This window comes from Narcine bancroftii, chromosome 6, assembly GCF_036971445.1.
Source record: "Narcine bancroftii isolate sNarBan1 chromosome 6, sNarBan1.hap1, whole genome shotgun sequence".
Classification (NCBI taxonomy): Eukaryota; Metazoa; Chordata; class Chondrichthyes; order Torpediniformes; family Narcinidae; genus Narcine; species Narcine bancroftii.
Genome location: NC_091474.1, coordinates 18,295,715 through 18,318,195, shown reverse-complemented (window position 1 = coordinate 18,318,195; position 22,481 = coordinate 18,295,715). Strand labels below are relative to the sequence as shown.

Here is a 22,481-nt window from a genome sequence, read left to right as displayed (position 1 = left end):
AACACAATGCTGGAGAAACTCACTAGGTCAAACAGTGTACTTTATGTAGCAAAGATAAAGATTCATAACATTTCAGACCTGAGCTCTTTTTTTCTTAGGCATACAGCACGGTAACAGGCCATTTCGGCCCACAAGTCCATGCCGCCCAATTAACCTACACCCCTGGCATGTTTTGAATGGTAGGAGGAAACCAGAACACCCGGAAAAAACCCACACAGACACGGGGAGAAGGTACAAACTCCTTACAGACAGCACGATTACTGGTGCTGTAAAGGTAAAGGTGGCGCACTAACCGCTGCACCAACCGTGCTGCCCCTTGCTACATCAACTATGCCACCCCTTTATTAAGGTATCTTTATCTTTGCTACATCATGTACAATGATTGACCTGCTGAGTTTCTCCAGCATTGTGCTTTTACTTCAATTTTAAAAGCTAATTATATCTGCTTCTACCATTATTCCTAGCAGCCCATTCCTAGGCACCTACCACTCCTTGTGTAAAAAACTTACCCTACACATTTGTTTAAATTTCTACCCCCCATCTCACTTTCAATGTATATCCTTACCTATCCTTACCTTGGGATAAAGATTCTGACTGTCTACTCTGTTAATGTCTCTCATTATTTTATAAATTTCTTTCAGGTTACCCTCAGCCTCTGACGCTCTGGTGAAAACAACCCAAGTTTGTGCAATTCTTCCTTGTTGCTCACAACTTCTAATTCAGGCTGAACCTGGTCATTCTCTTCTGTACCCTTTCCAAAGCTTCCACATCCTTCCTGTAATGGGGCAACCGTAACTGGTCAAAACACGTCAAGTGAAGCCCCACTGAAGTTTTATACAGCAGCATGACTTGCTTAATTTTATAATCAATGCCCCCAGGCAATGAAGCCAAACATACAACACAACTTCTTTATCACCCTATCTACTTGCATGGTCGTTTTCAAGGATCTATGGACAGGAACCCCCACATCCCCCTGCATTAACTCTACATTATAATTAACTGAATTAAACTCCATCTGCCCTTATCTTGTAAATAATCTATATCCTATTGTACTCTTTGATAGCCTTCTACACTGTCCACAGTTCTACCAATCTTAGTATCATCTGGAAACATACAAACAAATCCATCTACTTTTACCTCCATCATTGGTATATATCACAAACAATATTGAGCCTTGCAGTTCTGTACAATTAAAGCAACACATCCTTATTTTTGTACTCAAAACCAGTTAGCCTTCCTGGATTACTTTTATTGAGAATAGAGTAACAATTTTTGTAAATAGCAATCTAAATCCCCAACATTGCTTTCTTATCTCCTGATCACTCATCATAAAGCTTATGTTCATTTTATTCTCAACCCATTTCTATTTTTCACCCTGACAGAAAGGTTGTGCTTACATCAGAGAATTAGTTCATAGAAATGAGACTGGGAACATTTTCTACTTTGTTCCCAGACCACCTCCTAACAAATTGGAATTAATTACATCACTACCCAAGAAAAATCCCCTAACTCAATGCAAACAGTTCTCTGAGGCCCAGATTATTCCCTACAATGTAGTTAATGAGCAAGACAAGGGGACAATCCAAGAAGAATTTAAAGAAAATATAAATCTAGATTGAAATGGGAGAAAGATTTAGGAATATTTATTTCTCAGGATGATTGGATGAGTTTATGTAAGGTATAGTATGATAAAATAATAAATCTAAGGTATCGATTAGTTCATTATAATTTTATTCATCAATTATATTTAACTCCATAAAAATTAAGGAGATACAATTTAATTTCTTCAGACTTATGTTTTTGATGTCACAAGGAAGTAGGTTCTTTTTTACATTCTGTTTAGCTATGTGAAACAGTAAAACCTTTTTTGGAATAGACAAGGAACTTTTAGAAGCTATTTTGAAAGTGAAATTTTCACTAAATCCTTTAGTACTTTTGTTGGGTACCATTAAAAGGTTGAGTTTAGAATTAAAATTAAATAGATTTCAAATTGCATTTTTGAGATTGGCATTAGCTGTGACTAGAAAATGTTTAGCAATTACTTGGAAAAATGAGACTGATTTGAGTATTCAGAGATGGCATACGGAATTGAGGTCTTGTATTCCGTTGGAGAAAATAACATATAAGTTGCGTGATAATTTTTTTAATTGTAAAATTTGGAGCCCTTACTTGGATTATATGGGTTTGAATTTTAGAACCTCCTGCCCGCACAGAATTGGTGTTACTCCAATCCATGGGAATTAGTTGATGAATTTTGTTGTAATGGTTAATCTCCTCTTCTTCTTTCTTTTTTCTGTCTTTGGGATAGATTAAAATATCATATATGTTTTTTTTTAAGTTTTAAGTTTCATTAATTGTATGTTTCAATATATATCATGATTTCAATAAATAAAGTATTAAAAAAAAAGAATTTAAAGAAATTGTTTGAGCATTTGATTATTGAGAACAGTTACTCCTTGGCAGAACAAGTGAAAAGTAAGGAAAAAAGTAATCTAAATTAATAGATTTATGAAATCATGAACCAAAATATCTGCGATGCATTCACTTCTCCCATTCAATTCCCCATCCCATCCCTTGCTGACATGTCCATCCTTGGTCTCATGAGACCACCCATAAATTGGAGGAACTCATCTTCTCTCTGGACACCTTTCAACCAAATGGCATTAACATAGACTTCCCCAAATTCCATTAACCCCCTCCCACTTCTTCCCCTGTCGCTTTTCCCCAAACTCTGCTCTCTCTCTCTCTCTCTCTCTCTCTCTTTTCCCTTTTCCCTCTGTCTCCTTTCACAGAGCTAAAATCAATTCTCACCTCTCCTCTTATTATATCCAGTTAACACCTTTTGACTGTTGGTCTGGTCTCCTCCCCCAGCCAGCCTTGTCTTTATTCTGACGCCTTCCTGTTCTTTGCTTATTCCTTGGGCTCAGGCCCAAAATGTCGGTAATATATCTTTACCTGCTATGGACGCTACAAGACCGGCTGAGTTCCTCCAGCATTTCTGTGTGTGTTTACGTTCTTTTTCATTGCTGTGATTGTACAATTGCCACTGAGTTTGTTTTGGAAGTTGCATTAAGAAACACTATGTACCAATGTGAGTTCTGCATGGTAGAAATACAAGGAAAATTCTATATTACTCATGAATTTATAATATTCATTGATCAGTTAACTTAAACAAGAAAAATGACACCAAATCCAGCAATGCTGTCATATTCTTGGAACAGAATCACAAGCCAACAGATTGAGCTTCAGATAATCTAAAACATCTCTGCTTGTTCTGAGGAAGAAATAAAAGACTGGTGTAAATAAAGACTTCATATAAAGCAGATGTGAGCCACGGCATGGCTTTCACTCCACAATTTTTAAGTTTTTTTCTCCCCCATTCATTGTAGAGAGGCAGTAACTTCAGCCAAGACATTGGTCAGCTTTATTTTATCTGACTGCTGAGGCAGCAGAAAGATTAGCAGGGCAAAAAAAAAATCAAAATCTTGTTTCAAAACACTGCCTGAGGCAAAAATTTATACAGACGAGGAAAAGTGCTAGCCAAAGTTAACAAATATGGATGCTCAAAGTGAGTCTGGCCAAATCTGTGAGGTTAGCCTGCACTATGCATGTGACCCCCTCCATCTTCAATGCCAGTCCATGTTTTAGATAATAAGCACAGAGTCAGAACAAATTACTTTAAATCCAGTACAGTGTCACAAGTCAGTGAGATATACTCTATCAATGCTGAAAAGGGAACTAACGTTATTAGAACCTAACAGTTTTAGAGTGAGAATTAGTTTGATGTGGAATCAAAAATTAACTGTGAATATTGAATTGAATTCTGATGCAAAGACTCTAAACTTGAAATTGGCTGCAGTTGTATTGCACAATTATTACAACACTACATTTGAAACCTATAAATAGATAACAACAAAACAATAGTAATTCCTCACGTGACTGCGTTCATTCATTTCTACCTGATTGCAAAAAATATTATTCCCAATTTTGCTCTCACGTGTAATTTCTCTGTTTATCTGCCAGTTTCAGTAATTAGTACCATATTAAAGTTTCAATTTCATCGCACATTTAGTAAATAATGAGCAGTTATTTATATTCTAACAATTTTTTAAAAATCAGAATGGCTCACTGGTGCAGTATATTGAAGCAGACCTTGAATAGAGTGAGCCTACTGAAGGCAGAAAATAAAATACTCCATCCTCCTAACAGGACCAGTCCCAAGCTGAGGAACAGCAGCCCACATTATGCACTCCACTGTCATCTATCAAGGGAACAATTATATGCCTCAAGTCAGGAATAATACATATATCCTTTGCAAGTTTGGCAAAAAATTCTTTATAGCTGTAAGAATTTGTGTCTTGTTGCAAGAACTTTGAATAAATAATTCCATTCTACCCTGTCAAAGGCTTTTTCTGCATCTAAAGCAACAGCCACTGTTGGTATCTTATTTCCTTGTACTGCATAGACTAAATTAATCAACTTACAGACATTGTCCATTGTTCGTCTTTTCTTAATAAATCAAGTTTGATTGTTTTTACTATTTTGGATACACAGTTTGCAAATCTGTTTGCTAATAGTTTTGCTATTATCTTATAATCTGAATTAAGTAGAGATATTGGTCTATATGATGCTGGTGTTAGTGGATCTTTCCACGTCTTTGGTATTACTGTAATTATTGCTGTTTTACATGAATCTGGCAAGTTTTGTGTTTCTCCTATCTGATTCATTACTTCCAGGAGAGGAGGAATGAATAACTCTTTAAATGTTTTATAGAATTCTATTGGGAGTTCATCCTCTCCAGGTGTTTTATTGTTTGGCAGCTTTTTTAATATATCCTGTATTTCCTCTATTTCATATAGTTTTATCAATTTGTTTTGCTCCTCTTCTTGCAATTTCGGTAGTTCAATTTTAGCTAAAAACTCATCTATTTTGTCTTCTTTCCCTTCGTTCTCAGTTCGGTATAATTGTTCATAGAATTCCTTAAAGTTTTCATTGATCTCTGTTGGGTTATATGTAATTTGTTTGTCCTTTTTCCTTGATGCCAATACAGTTCTTTTAGCTTGTTCTGTTTTAAGTTGCCAGGCTAATATTTTGTGCGTTTTTTCTCCTAGCTCATAATACTTCTGCTTTATTTTCATTATGTTCTTCTCCACCTTCTACATTTGTAATGTTTCATACTTTATTTTTTTGTCCGCCAATTCTCTTCTTTTTGTTATATCTTCCCTTGTTGCTAGTTCTTTTTCTGTACATATTATTTCCCTTTCCAACTGTTCTATTTCCCGATTGTAGTCCTTTTTCATCTGAGTTACGTAACTTATTATCTGCCCTCTAATGAAGGCTTTCATTGCATCCCATAATATAAATTTGTCTTTCACTGATTCCATATTTATTTCAAAGTACATTTTAATTTGGCATTCAATAAATTATCTAAATTCCTGTCTTTTAAGTAGCGAGGAGTTTAATCTCCATCTATATGTTCTTGGTGGGATGTCCTCCAGTTCTATTGCTAATAACATGGGTGAATGATCAGATAGCAATTTAGCTTTATATTGCGTTTTCCTAACTCTCCCTTGGATATGGGCTGACAACAGGAACATGTCAATCCATGAGTATGTTTTATGTCTACTCGAAAAATATGAGTATTCCTTCTCCTTTGGGTGTTGTCTCCTCCATATATTCAAAAGTTGCATTTCCAGCATTGATTTAACCATAAATTTGACCACTTTATTCTTTTTGCTAGTCTTTTGTCCAGTTTTATCCACCTTCGGGTCCAAATTAAGGTTAAAATCCCCTCCTATCAATATATTCCCCTGCGTATCTTCAAAACAATATCTTGCATAAACTTTTGATCCTCTTCATTAGGTGCATATATATTAACCAAATTCCAGAATTCTGAATATATCTGACCCTTGATCATTACATACCTCCCTGCTGGATCTATTATTTCCTCCTCTATTTTGATTAGTACATTTTTATTGATTAATATAGCTACTCCTCTGGCTTTTGAATTATATGATGCTGCCATTACGTGCCCTATCCAGTTTCTCCTTAATTTATTATGTTCCACTTCAGTTAGATGTGTTTCCTGCACGAATGCTATATCTATTTTTTCTTTTTTCAGTGAATTTAATAGCCTCTTTCTTTTAATTTGGTTATGTATTCCATTAATGTTTATAGTCATATAGTTCAACATGGCCATCTCATACTCTGTTTACACCTCATTTCCGCTTCCTCACCACCACCTTTCCCCTTTTCCCCATTTTCATCTCTCAGTTTTCCCTTTTTGAACTCATGTATGACAACACTTCTAAAACATAAAATACTTCAACAACTCCCACGTCTAAAATTCCCTTAACCCCAAGTGTCCCCCCCACCTCTCTGAGTTGCCCCTTGTCCCTTGCCGGGCAACCACAACTCCCCTCTCCATTCGGATTGCGAACCCGCTCGCAAATGTCAACTGATTTCGAAGTGACTGTTATTCTCTCCCACCCAACCCCCTCCAGAAAAGACCTTTATCTTCACATTTAACAAAGCTCACCCTCTTTTCTTTCTTTTCCCCTTTCTTTTTTACCCCCTCCCTTACTTCCCTTTTCTTTCCCTTCTTTAGTTCTTAATTATACATTATTTTTACATCTTTATATGTAGTTTGTCGTCGTTCTTCATTCTTGTTACATCTCTTCATCTCTCCTTCTGTCCTGCAGGCGTTCTGCAAATTCTCGTGCTTTCTCCGGACCTGAGAACAGTCTGTTTTGCTCCCCCGGGATAACTATTTTAAGCACAACTGGATATCTTAACATAAATTTATAGCCTTTTTTCCATAGGATCGATTTTGCTGTGTTAAACTCCTTCCTCTTCTTTAGGAGTTCAAAACTTATGCCTGGGTAAAAAAATATTTTTTGACCCTTGTATTCCAATGGTTTTTTTTGTCTTCTCTAATTTTATTCTTTGCCCTCTCCAATATATTTTCTCTTGTCATGTATCTCATAAATTCTACTAAAACGGATCTTGGTTTTTGTTGTGACTGTGGTTTCGGGTCTAGTATTCTGTGTGCCCTTTCTATTTCCATTCCTTCCTGTATTTCTGGCATTCCCAGGACCTTTGGGATCCATTCTTTTATAAATTCTTTCATATTTTTGCCTTCTTCATCTTCCTTTAGGCCCACTATCTTTATGTTGTTGCGCCGACTATAGTTTTCCATTATATCCATCTTCTGAGTGAACAACTCTTGTGACACTTTAACTTTTTTGTCACTTTCTTCCAATTTTCTTCTTAGGTCATTCACTTCCATTTCTACAGCCATTTCTCATTCTTCCACATTTTCTAATCTTTTCCCCATTTCTATCTTGACCAGCTCTATTCTATTCATTTTTTCTTCTGTACTTTTCATTTTTCTTTTCATTCACTAAATTCTAATGCCAACCAATCTTTTAATGCTTTCGTTTGTTCTTGAAAATTTTTTTAATCTATATACTGTCCATCTATTTTACCTTATATTCCTCTGTGCAGAGCTTGGTCTTCTTCTTCTTCTTCTTCTTCTGTGTCTGCACCTGTGTTTGTGTCTTCTACTTCTCTTCCTTGTATCCGTGTCTCTTCTGACTATCTTGTTGAGCTGCTTGCCTCAGTTTGTTGGGTGTTGGTCCTCTTCTCTGAGCTAATTATATGTTGGGCTTCCTGTTACTGTTTTTCTTTCTTATCACTCCTTTCCTGTTGCTTTCCTCTTCTTCCAGCTGAGAGCCCTGCTGTCGGGCATCTCTCAGCTGGTCACGCTGTGTAAGTTCACTCCACAGCTGGGCCCCCCCCCCACCGTCATGTTTTCCTTTTCCTTGGTATGCGCAGTTGCACACTTCTGTTTGGCTCAGAGAGACATTTTTGCAGTCCTGGAGTCGGGAGGTCACGATTCTGCGGGCTCGCCAATAACCTTGGGGAGCGGGCTCCTCTATCCATGGTGGCTCCCTGCCTCTTCATGCAGGTAAGGCCTTCTGCTTTCTCTTCCGGCGTCTTTCCTTCTTTTTTTCCCCGTTGTTTTTGCTTTTTCCTTCTCATGGACTTGGTTGTATCAAATATTCTCAGCTTTTCCTTGATATCACAGAGTGGTTATAGTCTGACAGAACATGACACCATGGACAGACATGTCAGCATGGGAAAAGGGCGGTGAACTGAAATGTGTTGCCACAGGGCAATCGCAGCAGACAGAGTGAAGGTGCTGAACGATGCGATCTCCAGACTGCATCCAGTTTCTCTGATGTAGATCTAGTGATCTCCCAAACGTTGGTTATATATCTGTACCTTCTATGGATGCTACGAGACTGGCTGAGTTTCTCCAGCATTTGACAGATCTTAGCCTGTATTCATTGGAATTTAGGAGATTGAGGGCCATCTCATTGAAACATTTCAAATTAGTAGATATAGAAAGGTTGTTTCCCATGGTGGGAGATTGAACAGCATTTACTTAGAACAGAAAAACATAGGAATTTCTTCAGCCAGAGGGTGGTAAATCTGTGGAATTTGTTGCAACAGGTGGTTGTGGAGGCCAGGTCATTGGATGTATTTAAGACAGAGATTGATGAGTTCTTGATTAGCCGGGGCATCAAAGGTTATGGGGAGAAGACTGGGGAGTGGGGCTGAGTGGGAAAATGATTCAGGTCATGATTAAATGGTGGGGCATCCTTGATGGGCTGAATGCCTATTTCTGCTCCTATGTCTTATGGCCTTATGGCATAGAAACAGGCCCTTTGGCCCAATTCATCCATGCTGACCACATTTCCCACTTGAGAGTCCAATTTGGGCCATATCCCTCTAAACCAGTGGTTCTCAATCTTTTCTTTCCACTCATATACCACTTTAAGTATTTCCTTTGCCATAGGTGCTCTGTAATTAGTAAGGGATTGCTTAAGGTAGTATGTGGGTGGAAAGAAAAAGTTTGAAAACCACTGTTTAATTATACCTAATTGACTCGTTATGTGCAGGGTTTCAGAACTCCAAAGGAAATGGACCAAAGACAATGTTTCTCAAAATATTGGGTCTAGAGCAGTGATTCTCAACCTTCCCTTCCCACTTACATACCACATTAAGTAATCCCTTACTAATCACAGAGCACTGATGGCATAGGGATTACTTAAGGTGGTGTATGAGTGGAGAGAAACAGTTTGAAAACCACTGCTCTAAACCTTTGCTATCCATGTACCTGCCTAAATATCTTTTAAATGTTATAATTATACCCACTTCTGCCACTTTCTCTGAAAGCTTATTCCAATGAACTCTCCAAGGATGGGAGGGCATCTGCCAGTCAACTATCTCTATCTTTTACGTGGTTCACCAATTCCCCACTGGCCTTGGTCCTGCCCCTCCCACCCTGTCCTCATTGTACCAGCTCTCTCTCTCTCTCTCTCTCTCTCTCTCTCTCTCTCTCTCTCTCTCTCGCTCTCCTCCACACTCTCAGTCCTGATGAAGGGTTCCAGCCTGCAATGTTGACATTTCGTTTGTTCCTCCAGCAGATTGTGTGTTGCTCTAGAAAAGTGTGCTTGGAACCTGAAGACATTTCTGGCATTAGTCTGTTTAAACAATAGAAAGATTTTAAAGTACTGCGGGAGCTTTCAGAGAGAGCGGTCGTAAAATTTAAATCAATTAGGTTGTACAGCATAATTAAATTTAGAGTAATTGATAAATTCAAAAAAATAGATTGTTTACATCTGTACTTGGAAATTAAGTTTCTCAAGTAACAAAGACTACAGTCCATATAGGGGTTAGATATTCAAAATAAGCAGTGGCATTTCTTCAGATTATATTAACCCTTGAGAGAAATGCATATTTTTGGTCAATTGTAAAGACAAATAGCACAGAAATGGGGCCTTTTTGGCCCAGGCCCAGCATGCCCATCTTAAATGTTATGCCTCTCAATGCCTGCTCTAATGGAGAAATTTAGAAATGCTTTAACTTAACATATGTGAAATGCTTTAACTAAGACAGAGAGCTGCCACTTTGTCAAGTGCCCTTCACAGAAATGAGGCCCCAGCGAGTTATGAACTTACGACCCCTCGTTTACGACCCCTCGTTTACAAGACCAGGGATCTAACCACTGAACTATCAGAACCTCTTTAACAGGCTTTACCTAGAAGTTTAGAAGAATGAGAAGTGAGCTCAATGAAACACATTCAATTCTGCAAGGGTTTGACTCTGCAGATTCAGAAAGGCTGCCTCGTCACACCAGAGAGTCTAGATCTGGAGTCTACATTCATCTGAAGAGAGGCAACCATTTAGAACTGCTCAAGATGAAGGAGGGTTGTGAATCACTCTGCACCTGGGGACTGTGAATATTCAAAACTGAGATCAATGAACCAATACTACGAGCATCAGAGATATAGAGATCAGACAGGAAGATGGACAACCACCCGTCTAGGATAAAGAAGATAGAAAGGCTCTGAAGAAGATGCAGGAAGGATTGAAAGGAAGCGATCAGAAATGTGAATGAGTACATTTCAGTAAAGGAGGAACAGATAAGTTCACTTTTCTCATAAGAATTTAAATTAACTTAAATGTAGACATACAACACGGTTACAGGCACTTTCAGCCCACAAGCCCATGCTGTCCAATTACACACAATTGACCTACGTTCCCCCTTATGTTTTTAAACTTTGGGAGGAAACCAGAGCACCTGGAGGAAATCGATGCAGACACAGGAAGAACGTACAAACTCCTCACAGAGACACGGGATTCAAACCCTGATCCTGGTCACTAGCGCTGTAACAACCATATATTACCATATAACCACTTACAGCACAGCACAGAACAGGCCAGTTCGGCCCTACTAGTCCATGCCGTAACAAATCCCCACCCTCCTAGTCCCACTGACCAGCACCCGGTCCATACCCCTCCAGTCCTCTCCTCTCCATGTAATGATCCAGTCTATCTTTAAATGTAACCAATGATCCCGCCTCGACCACGTCTGCCGGAAGCTCATTCCACATTCCTACCACCCTCTGCGTAAAGAAATTTCCCCTCATGTTCCCCTTATAATTTTCACCCTTCAATCTTAAACCATGCCCTCTAGTTTGAATCTCCCCCACTCTTAATTGAAAAAGCCTATCCACATTTACTCTGTCTGTCCCTTTTAAAATCTTAAACACCTCTATCAAGTCCCTCCTCAATCTTCTATGCTCCAGAGAAAAAAAAGCCCTAGTCTGCACAACCTTTCCCTGTAACTCAAACCTTGAAATCCTGTCAACATTCTTGTGAACCTTCTTTGTACTCTCTCTATTTTGTTTATATCTTTCCTATAATTTGGTGACCAAAACTGTACACAGTACTCCAAATTTGGCCTCACCAATGCCTTGTACAATTTCATCATAACCTCCCTACTCTTCAATTCAATACTCCGATTTATGAACATTCCAAATGCCTTCTTCACCACACCATCTACCTGAGTATCAGCCTTGAGGGTACTATTTACCATCACTCCTAAATCCCTTTGTTGCTCTGCACATCTCAATAGCCTACCATTTAATGCATATGACCTATTTAGATTTTCCTTTCCAAAATGTAACATCTCACACTTATCTGTATTAAATTCCATCAGCCATTTCTCAGCCCACACTTCCACCCTTCCTAAATCACCTTTTAATTTACGGTAATCTTCCTCACTGTCCACAACACCACCAATCTTTGTATCATCCGCAAATTTGCTTATCCAATTCTCCACCCCTACTTCCAGATCGTTAATATATATAACAAACAATAGTGGACCGAGGACCGATCCCTGAGGAACTCCACTAGTCACCGGCCTCCAATTGGACAAACAATTTTCTACCACTACTCTCTGACACCTCCCATCCAACCACTGCTGAATCCATTTCACTATCTCCTTATTTATACCTAATGCCTCCACCTTTTTTCCTAACCTCCTGTGGGGAATTTTGTCAAAAGCTTTACTAAAGTCTAAATAGACAACATCCACAGCTTTCCCTTCATCAACCTTTTTAGTAACCCCCTCGAAAAACTCAATCAGGTTTGTCAAGCATGATCTACCCCTGACAAAACCATGCTGATTACTCCCTAGCAATCCCTGTACCTCCAAATATTTGTAAATACCATCCCTCAGAACATTTTCCATCAACTTTCCCACCACAGACGTCAGACTCATGGGCCTATAATTCCCAGGATTAAATTTGGACCCTTTCTTAAACAGCGGAACCACATGCACCACTCTCCAATCCTTTGGCACTACCCCCGTGACCAGTGACATCCTAAATATCTCTGTTAATGTGCCACTAACTGTCCACAAGCCTCCCTGAGTGTCCTTGGGAATATTTTGTCCGGACCCGGAAATTTATCCACCTTTATCTTTTTCAACACAGCCATTACTACCTCCTCGGTTATCCTTATATGCTTCATGGCCTCCCCACTATTTTTCTTTACCTCAAATGGTATTCCCTACTGAATACCGAGGCAAATAAATCATTCAAAATTTCCCCCACTTCCTCTGACTTCTCACTCAGCCTACCTTCGCTATCTACAAGGGGTCCAATTTTATCCCTCACTAATCTTTTACTTTTAATGCACTTATAGAAACCCTTTGGATTTATTTTTACTCTGTCTGCCAAAGCCTCTTTGTGCCTTTTTTTGGCCTTTCTAATTTATTTCTTAAGATTCTTTCTACACTCCTTGTAGTCCTCCTTCAAACTCGCAGCTCCCTGCTCTTTATACCTCTTGTACACCTCCCTTTTTCTCCTAACCAAATTTCCAATATTCCTCGAAAACCAAGCCTCCCTATGACTTCCAGCCTTTCCTTTGATCCTCACTGGGACATATCTACTCTGTACCCGCAAAATTTCTTTTTTGAATATCCTCCATTTTTCATTTACATCCTTACCTGAAAATATCCTGTCCCACTCAATACTCCCCAAATCCCTTCTTATTCCTTCGAAATTTGCTCTTCTCCAATCCAGAACCTCAACTTTAGGCCCCTCCTTGCTCTTCCCGAAAACTACCCGAAAACCAACAGAGTTATGATCAAAATGCTACACTAACCATACCACCCTCTACTCTGGGCCGTCCTCTACGCTAACTGTCCCACCCTTAAACTATGGCTGAGGATCATACAAAACAAGGCTTAAAAGTATTAGGTTTTGATATTGTAGATAAGGATGATCGCTACTTGTGGGATAATAAAGAGTCCATCAATTTAAGATGTCCAACAAGAAAACCAAATGATAATCCAGAAGAATCATCGCTATCCAAGAAGTGGTGAGAAAGAGCAACTAGCGACCACAGAGAAAAACATGGTCTTTGTAAGTACTGCTGACCCAATCCCAGTGCAGGTCAGGATCAAACAGCAGCAGACAAGCATATGAGGGAGAAGGGAATGGAGGATAACAGTATTACATTCAAATGAGGGAAAGTGAGTAGACTCCAGACTGAAGTATAAACATCTATGTTGTTTAGTTAGACCAATTGGCCTATTTCTGTAGGATATATTCTATAGGTTCAGCTTTGTTAAGCAATGACGCTGCTTGGAATGATAAAACCAATGTGTGTTCCTGAGAAATGTAGATCAGGAACCACAACCTACTGCTGGCTACCCACTGAATAATGAAAAACATGGTCTATGAGTGAGTAACTTGTTCTCTCAGCATGTGCTGTCTTTTGCTCAGAGGATCTATTGTTAGAATAATCCCTTGGATTTATTCTTTAGCATTAAGTCTCCAACATACATCGCAGAACACTGACACCATGAAATGGTGTATATGAAATCTTCAGCAGGCTGTAAGTAGGTCACTCTGTTTCTTAATTTAAAAAAGGAAATCACATCTTATATTTATCAATCTGTCTTAGTTTCTGGTTATGCAACAAATAACAATCCAATTAAACAATGAATTTAAATATACACATGACTATTTATACGGATTCTTTGCTGCAATAAATAGCATATTACTTTAGAGTTTCTTAAGTTGCCCTCCTGCAGAAAAGTATTCTTGATTTAAAATGTTTTGATTTCACAGTTTATTTTTAGTTTATTGCTCCTTTGAGTGGAGGCTGTAAATCCAGCTAAATACTATTTTCTTTACCATTTGGGTGGAATGGTTAGCGTAGCGGTTAGCGTAACGCTATTGCAGTGCCAGTGACCCAGGTTCAAATCTGGCACAGTCCGTAAAGAGTTTGTACATACTCTCCTGTGTCCGCATGGGTTTTCCTCCAGGTGCTCTGAATTCCTCCCAAGTTCCAAAGACATACGGGGCTGGTAGGTTAATTTGGGCGGCATGGGCTCAAGGGCTGGAAGGACCTGTAACAGCACTGAATCTCTATATTAATCTAAATTAAATCCCATGATTCTATAAAGTCAAGGCAAAGAAAAACTGAAATGAGTTCCCTGGTGAGAATAACGGCTAAATTCAGGTGGATAAAATATCACTGAATGGTACTGTGCAATGGTACAAAGTAGAACAAAAATCCAGTAATTTTACTACCAAGTCCAAACAAGCCAGCCCTTCTCAAAATGAAGTTTGCATCTGAAAACACTTGTAAATAGTTGGTGTGCAATCATGAGATTTCTGATCAGCAGCTGGACAGAGCAAAGGAGGTATAGTTTCTATTCTGTAACTCAAATTGTTGGACCTTCAGCCAATTTAGTTTCCATTCATACTGTTCATTGATTTAACATTTATTGAGTGTGGAGAGCAGTGCATCATTAGGAATGGTCAGTAGAATGGACTGAAATTCTGCTTTCTCCTTGTTAAACTGTTGTTCTACTTGATATATATCTCTGTTGAAGTGCACACTTTGCTGAGTTATTGGGCTTCCTCTCAATCTGACCTTTGGTTCTCATTTCCTTTCCTTTCAGTACCTTTCCAAATATATGGGGATTGTAGGTTAATTGAGGTATTTGGGCAGCCCAGGCTCGTGGGCTAGCAAGGCCTATTACCATTCTCTATATCTAGGTTCTAAAAATAAATTCTTCCTGTTTGATTGACAATTGGCTCTTTCCTGGGAAACTGCTGCAACAAACTCCGCAACTTAGTTTTCACTTCAGATTGATGGTTGTTGGATTTTAGAAGAATTGGGGGGGAGGGGTTCTCATTGAAGTATATAAGAGCCTGAGGTGGGGGGAATGACAGAGTGGGTAAAGGATAAAGGATGGCCATTTAAAACTGAGGTATGTAGGAACTACTCATGGAAAATGGTGAATCTCTGGAATTCTCTAGTAGCTTGTGGAGAGCAGATTATGGGGGGAGGGCATTTAAAAAGGAAGAAAATAAATATTTATACTGTCAAGGAACTGCAGGCACAAAGGAACTGGTGTAGAAGAAGAGGTGAAGACTGGAACAGATCAGGCACAATCATATGAAATGGCAGAGCAGGCCTTAGGGTTGGAGTAGCTCGTATGTTCTTACATTTCTGAATTCAGACTGTCTCAGTTATTTTAGACTATTCAGTACTTTGGTTGTAGGTTCAAAGTAGGTGAAAATCAGAAAACCTCTACTGCTGAGATTAGCACATTTTAATTGAGGGTAAATTTGAGACATCACCTAATATTGACTATTCCTTGAGGTCAGCACCTACAAGCTGCCAAAAATACACATGCACATCGAATATAAATAGTCCTGAATTTTTTTTAAACCCTATTTTCTTTGTTGCCAGATTTAATGAATATAAATTAATATAAATTAATTATGGCCAATGTTGTCTTAACCCCTCGATTGATAGATCATCAACTAACCCTCTGTTACCGACTAAAGCTGTGACCTGTATTAATTAGTTCTTAGAGTTTGGTGCAGTTGACACTTGGAGATTTATACACCCTAAGGATAGGGATTACTCTTTTTTTTCAAATGTTTATCATAAGTACTCGAGAATTGACTATTTTCTGATTAATAATCTTTTGGGCCCTTTCGTTACAAATTGTGAATGTGATTCAATTATGATATCAGATCATGCCATGAACCTTTGAAAATGTCTTTGAATCTTCCTGACAGCATGCAAAATAATTCAATGCTTACATTATTACAAGATCCTGCGTTTAAAGATTTTATTAAAGAACAAATTTTATATTTTTTTCAAATAAATATGACTGAGGAAATGTCGTTTGATTATATAGGATACATTGAAATCCTTTATTAGAGGTCAAATAATTTCTTATTCTGCAGGATTAAGAAAGAAAACTAAAATGGAAATTACTAAAATTACAAATAGAATTCAAGAAATAGATAAGGCTTTTTTGGTTACACCCAATGAAGACCTGTATAAAGAAAGGGTAGATTTACAGACACAACACAATTTGCTTATGACCTATACCATTGAGATGCAACTTCTTCGATCTAAAAGTCAGTTTTATATTCATGGGGACAGATCAGTTAAATTGTTAGCTGGATAACTTAGAGCAGTTACAGTTAGAAAGCAAATCTTGAATATGCATAAAATGGATGGTACAGAAACTTTGAATTATGAGGAAATTAACAAAGTATTTCTGATTTTTATTCTAACCTCTACAAATCTGACTTTCTTGATAATGTTACATCTATGATTAATTTTTTTTACAAACATTGAAAATTCCTCTGATTATGACTTGAATCTATTAGAGATGCCTATTAATAAAGAGATTTTAAGGCAATATTTTCACTTCAATCAAGTAAAACTCCAGGACCTGATGGGTATACAGTTGAGTTTTTCAAAAGATTTAATGATATTCTGAGTTCTTACTGAAATGGTTTTTATTGATTCCTTTTTCTTCTGGAATTTTGCCTAAAACTTTTTTTTATGAGGCTTCAATTTCATTCAAATTTAAGAAAGAATAAGGAAGAGATGAACAGGTAAATTTTGAATATAGCAGGGTTCATTTATCAACCGAGCAGTTTTAAAGAAAAACTAAAATGTCTGTGGTGTTTACACATGCACGCACACACACAAAAGCCTGCTAAATTTTTTTAAGTTTGACAGTTTTCAAAATGTCCAGATTCTCAGGTGGTCCAGATTTCTGTCAACCGGATTTTTGGACTTCAACTGTAATATGTTCCTGTTGTTCGTTGGCATTGAAATATATGGTCAGTGCAGCAAACCAACTAGTTGATGTTTCATCTGAATTTGAATATAATAATATATCTTTTAGAACAAAAACCATGCCAATAGATTTAATAATAATAATTTACCACATGTTAGCAGAGGGAGAGGCATACGTATCGTATTGTGACGATCTGGAATGTTCAGATCATCTAAACTGTTGGAATCCAGAATGAAGAATGGCTATTGTGATGGAAGCTGGCACAGTAAGGAGCAGTCGGAAGACACATCACAGGGCATCATCTATGCTCTGGCTGCTTCCAGGAAGAGTATGAAAAGTGTCCACATGCTAATGAGGGTGGAGTGGACTAAACATGCCTCTCCTATTGTCTTGTTGATTGACAGTGAAGTACTTAGAAATTTCTTTAACTGATGTCAATCCCATATGCGAGTTCAGGACTCATTTGTCACTTCTCCTGCCACAGGCATGGACACTATCCTGTACAATTTTCCTGGATGATTTATAAGATGGCTTTTCAATTATTTCCTTCCAGCCATTCTGAATTGGAAGCAAAAATTAATAAGCTGATAGAATCCATTCGGTTCCTGGCATTCTAGACTATTTTGGTTCCTGTCAACACAATTTTCTTTCCTGTATTCCACACTTATAAATATCACTGATGGTTCCCATCTCTAAATATTAATTCCCTTGCTCTTTGGAACAGCTGTCAGCGCTCTTCTCAACAGCACATTGCTTCTATAAAACTGTTCTTGGCTGATTTTGTGGCTACCACTTAAGTAGCAAGGATGTTTCCAGCAAATGCTCCTCTTCTCACTACCTCGAGGATCACTGCTCCCTTTATGTTCACATCTAAGTGCTTCCATTGGGAGCACAATTATTGGCAGAGAGTCAACTTCTATGTGTGAGCTGATCAAACCCCATCTCGTCAAATCTCAAATCCCATTGGCTCTGTGACCCAAAATATGCTCAATGAGTGATTAAATGGAATGGAGATAAAACCATCCTGCCAGCAGAATGGGAATTTTCTACAGAATCAGAATATATTGTCATGAACATGCCTCAAAATTCATTGCTTTGCAGTAGCATCATTGTGTGAACATTTTTATTAACCACCTGGCAAAATATAAATAAAAATAGTCTGAGACAAAGAAAAAGGCAAAGCAAGGCAGTGACTGCGTTTTATAGTTCATTCAGGAATCTGATGGCAGAGGGGAAGAAGCTGTTGTTATACCGCTGAGTGCTTGTCTTCAGGCTCCCATGCCTTTTTCCTGATGGTAGCAGAGTGAAGAGGGCATGGTCTGGGTGGTGGGGGTCCTAGAGGATGGAGGCTGCTTTCTTAAGGTAACGCCTCTTGTAGGTGTCCTCGATGGAGTGAAGACCAATGCCCGTGATGGCACAGGCTGAGTTAACAATACTAGGGAGTTTTTTCTTGTCTTGAGCTTTGGCCCCTCCATTCCAGACATTGATGCAACCAGCACTTGTACACTTGTAGAGATCTTCAAGAGTCTTTGGTGAAATGCGGAATCCTCACAAGGTATAGCCACTGGCGAGCTTTCTTCATGACTACATCAATATGAAGGCTCCAGAACAGATCCTGGGAGATGTTGACACCAGGAATTTAATGGTGCGATGGCAGTAGAGAGGGCTAGTATCTTTGGAGGACCTTTCCTGGAGCCACCATATTGAGGCAACGATCAAGAAGCACACCAAAACTTTACTTTACAAAATATCTGAGGAGATTTGGAATGTCATTGAATTCTCCATCAAACATCTACAGGTAAACTGTGGAAAGTGTACTGATCGGCTTCATCATAGCCTGGATTTGGAAACATGAAAGCTCTGACTCAGATTTCAGATTTATTATCAAAGTACATATATGACATCACTTACAACTCTGATTCTTTTTCCTGCGTGGGAGGGAGAATGACCTTATTGGTAGTGGGGAAATAAACTGTCCTCAACAAACACATGTAAATATATAAAGAAATGTAAATAAACTGATTGTGCAATACAGAGATTTTTAAAAATCAATGAAGTGCAAGATTAAGAGTCTTTAAATGAGTCCCTGATTGAGTTTGTTGTTGAGGAGACTGTTCCTAAATCTGGTGATGCAAGTTCGAGGAACCTATACCTCTTACCTTATGGTAGCAGTGAGAACAGAGCATTTGCTGGGTGGTATGGTTCATTGATGATTGCTGCTGCTCTCCGACAGCAGCGTTCCCTGTAAATGTTCTCAATGGTGGGGAGGATTTTGCCTAGGATGTCCTGGGCTATGTCCACTACCTTTTGCAGGGGTTTATGCTCAGAGGTACTGGTGTCCTCATAGCATGCATCTGTAGAAATTTGCCATGCTTTCCGATGTCCTAACAAACCTTCACAAACTCCTGAGGAGGTAGAGGCGCTGACGTGCTTTCCTCATGAAGCCATTTGTGTGTTGGGTCCAGGAAAGATCCTCCAAGATAGTGACACCTAAGAGCTTAAATTTATTCAACCTCTTCACCTCTACCTGGATAACAGAAGCTGCAGAAGATTGCAAACCTAGCCAAGTTCATCACAAGCATGGTTTGTTCTAAATGATAAAAACAGTTATTCCTTTTCCACATTGTTTTTGTTTAACTATTTCATCTTGTTAACCTTCCTTGCTTAAATTAATCACAAAAGGAAGATCTGATGAAATTAATTGCTTAAGAGGATGTTTTCATTTCATGTATCATGGTTTGGCTTAAGACACATTGTACAATGTATATATGCCTAACCTATGCATACATTGTAATAAACATTGGACAATGTACACACTTGCCTCATCATATCTCATTACTCTAATAGACCTAAAGCAATGTAAGTTCAGCTTTAGGTTTTAATTTTCAGAAATCTCAATTTAATACAATAATACACCCATAGTTTAGGAAAAAAGCTTCACAGTTGGCATAGCAGTTAGTGCAATGCCTTTACAATGCCAGCAATCAGGACCAGGGTTTGAATCCCATGCTGTCTGTAAGCGTTTGGTACATTCCCCCTGTGTCTGCTTGGATTTTCCCTGTGGACTCCGATTTCCTACCACCATTCAAAACATACCAGGGGTGTAGATTAATTGGGAGTAAATTGGGCTACATGGCCTGTTACCATGCTGTATGTTTAATTTAATAAGTGGAAGGAGAGAGACTGAACAATGAAGAATACTGACTTTCACTCAACAGGGAAATTGTTTATAGACCAAATAGCGGAATTTTATGCTGATGTCCAAGTTCCAGTGAATAATGTGCATTTATAGGAAGTGACACTGGGTCTTCTGCAAGATGTCTGAAGTATATTATTTGTTTCTTGTATTACCTAAGCATATTTTTTGACTATTGACACAATAGACACGAGACCACTCCCTTTTCCTACATCTTCCACTGAGTGATTTAACTACCATGCAATAGAAAGGTATCAGAAATTTTAAGTCGGATTTACTTTCACAGAGACTCCAGACTGGTACTAAAAGTAAGAACACACTGATATCATTTTTAAGTGTCTTAGTTGTGAGGATTGTTACTGTTTTTACGGCATTACACTGAAATAACCTTTTATGCAGTAACAGGTAATTTTTCCTTATTTCTCCGATCGAATTCCACGGCTTTAGAAACACTATGTGGCTGCCACTTACAAAAGGCAATTCAAAACGTTCGGGTTCATTAATGATTTATTGAAGTCTTTGATGTATGATCTGGACCACTTCTATTGTTTCATCAGCTGTTTTAGCAGCAATGAAGAATTTGGCAATAAAAGGGTAGGGGAGAACTCAAGGTTTTCAACCCCCAAATGCATCTGATGCATGCTGTTAAGTGAGAATTCCATGTCAAGCCACAACTTCATTAAATACTGCCAAAATATTATAATGGACTTAGAAACTTCAAGATTCAAAAAAAATTAAGATGCTCTACAATTTGAACATAATTTAAAGTTTACAATACACATTACAGAAAAGCTTTATACCACCCTGTCATTTGCACGTTGGTTCTACATCATAATGACTCTTTTTAAAAGATCCAAACAAATCTAACTTGTACCTTTCCGATATCCATAACTAAATCTGATTGATATGTTATATGATATCTCTTATGTAAATCTCGTGTCTCTTCTTCCGAATTCCTACTGGTCTGCGAAAAATTATCCTTCTCCACCACCTCTGCCTAATCGTTCATTCTTAATGTGTGGCTGAAAAGTCAACTATTGAATCGTGGAAGCGACCATCACCACCTCGTTCAACAACCATACACGAGCAAAACATGAAAGTCTGCTGACACTCTGGTTGAAGTAAAAACACAAAGCTGGAGAAAATCAGCTGGTCAAGCAGAGTACTTTATATAGCAAAGATAAAGATACAGAACAAACATTTGGGGCTTGAGCGCTTCATCAAGGTATGGAAAAATGTTGGCTGGCGCCCGAACAAAATGGTGGGGGAAAGGGTAGGGGGAAGAGCAGGAGGTAATAAATGGATAAGGGAGGCAGAGCACACCAGCAAGCAGGAGGTGGGGGAGTGGCTCTGTGAATAGAGAGAAAAGGGGACAAAGTGCTGGAGGAAAGAAGTCAAAGAGAAAAGGGAAGGGAGGGAAAACACGAGCATTCGATCGCAAACAAATGAGGGATACTTGGCTTGCTTTTCACCAGAAAAGGGTACAAACTTTATAAGCTCAAATGAAAATCATATAAACAGCAGAGATGTGTGTGTGTGTGTGTGTGTGTGTGTGTGTGTGTGTGTGTGTGTGTGTGTGTGTGTGTGTGTGTGTGTGTGTGTGTGTGTGTGTGTGTGTGTGTACGCGCGCGTGTGCGCATGCACATGTATTTAAACAGCTGTCCAAGACAAATCTTCATAACTTCTATTGAGAAAATAGCCACTAACTGTAAAATAAATGCTGTATTTGCATAACATCTTCCTCTCAGTGCTTCTCAAAGTAATAACCAGTATGTATACTCAATGTAACACAGACAGCAGCCAATTTATGCACAGCAAACGCTCACATAAAGTTCTGTAATAAATATCAAATGAACCATTCTTGGCCTCTTCCTCAAGTGTCTCCCTTTTTTGTGCCATATCAGAAATACAGTGTTCTGTATTTATATCTTTTGTTTCCAATGCCTCATTAGAATGTGAGCAGCAGCCTTTCAGGGATTCCCTCTTTGTTTTAAGATCTGCAGCCTCATTCAATTCTCCATCAACATTTTGTGAATGAATTTTGAAGTTATTCAAATTTAACTTGTCTTCCACAGTTTTGGTTCCTATTTCTGGCTTTTCCAAGTGTAACTTGATTTTGTCTATGGTTCTTGTTTGGAAAAAATAAATGCACAGCTGGTCACCTACATCAGCAATGTGCACTTTTCATGAGCGTCGTTGAACATAACAACTGCATGGTCATTTTGGAAGACAGGTAAGTGCTGCTACAACATAGCTCCTGTGATTAAACTTTATCTCCTCCTGCTCCATGTTTGAGTA

General features: G+C 38.5%; 1 long non-coding RNA gene across 1 annotated transcript in view; it reads right to left on the bottom strand.

Moving 5' to 3' along the window:
* The window catches only part of LOC138737441 (uncharacterized), a 202,937-nt gene extending 185,740 nt beyond the window's left edge, over positions 1–17,197 (bottom strand). Inside the window, exons 1-2 of the long non-coding RNA XR_011340921.1 lie at positions 17,136–17,197; positions 2,956–3,098 (exon numbers count right to left, since the gene is read on the bottom strand). This is a non-coding gene — a long non-coding RNA (uncharacterized lncRNA). The remainder of the gene's footprint in view (positions 1–2,955; positions 3,099–17,135) is intronic.
* Positions 17,198–22,481: the final 5,284 nt, after the last annotated feature.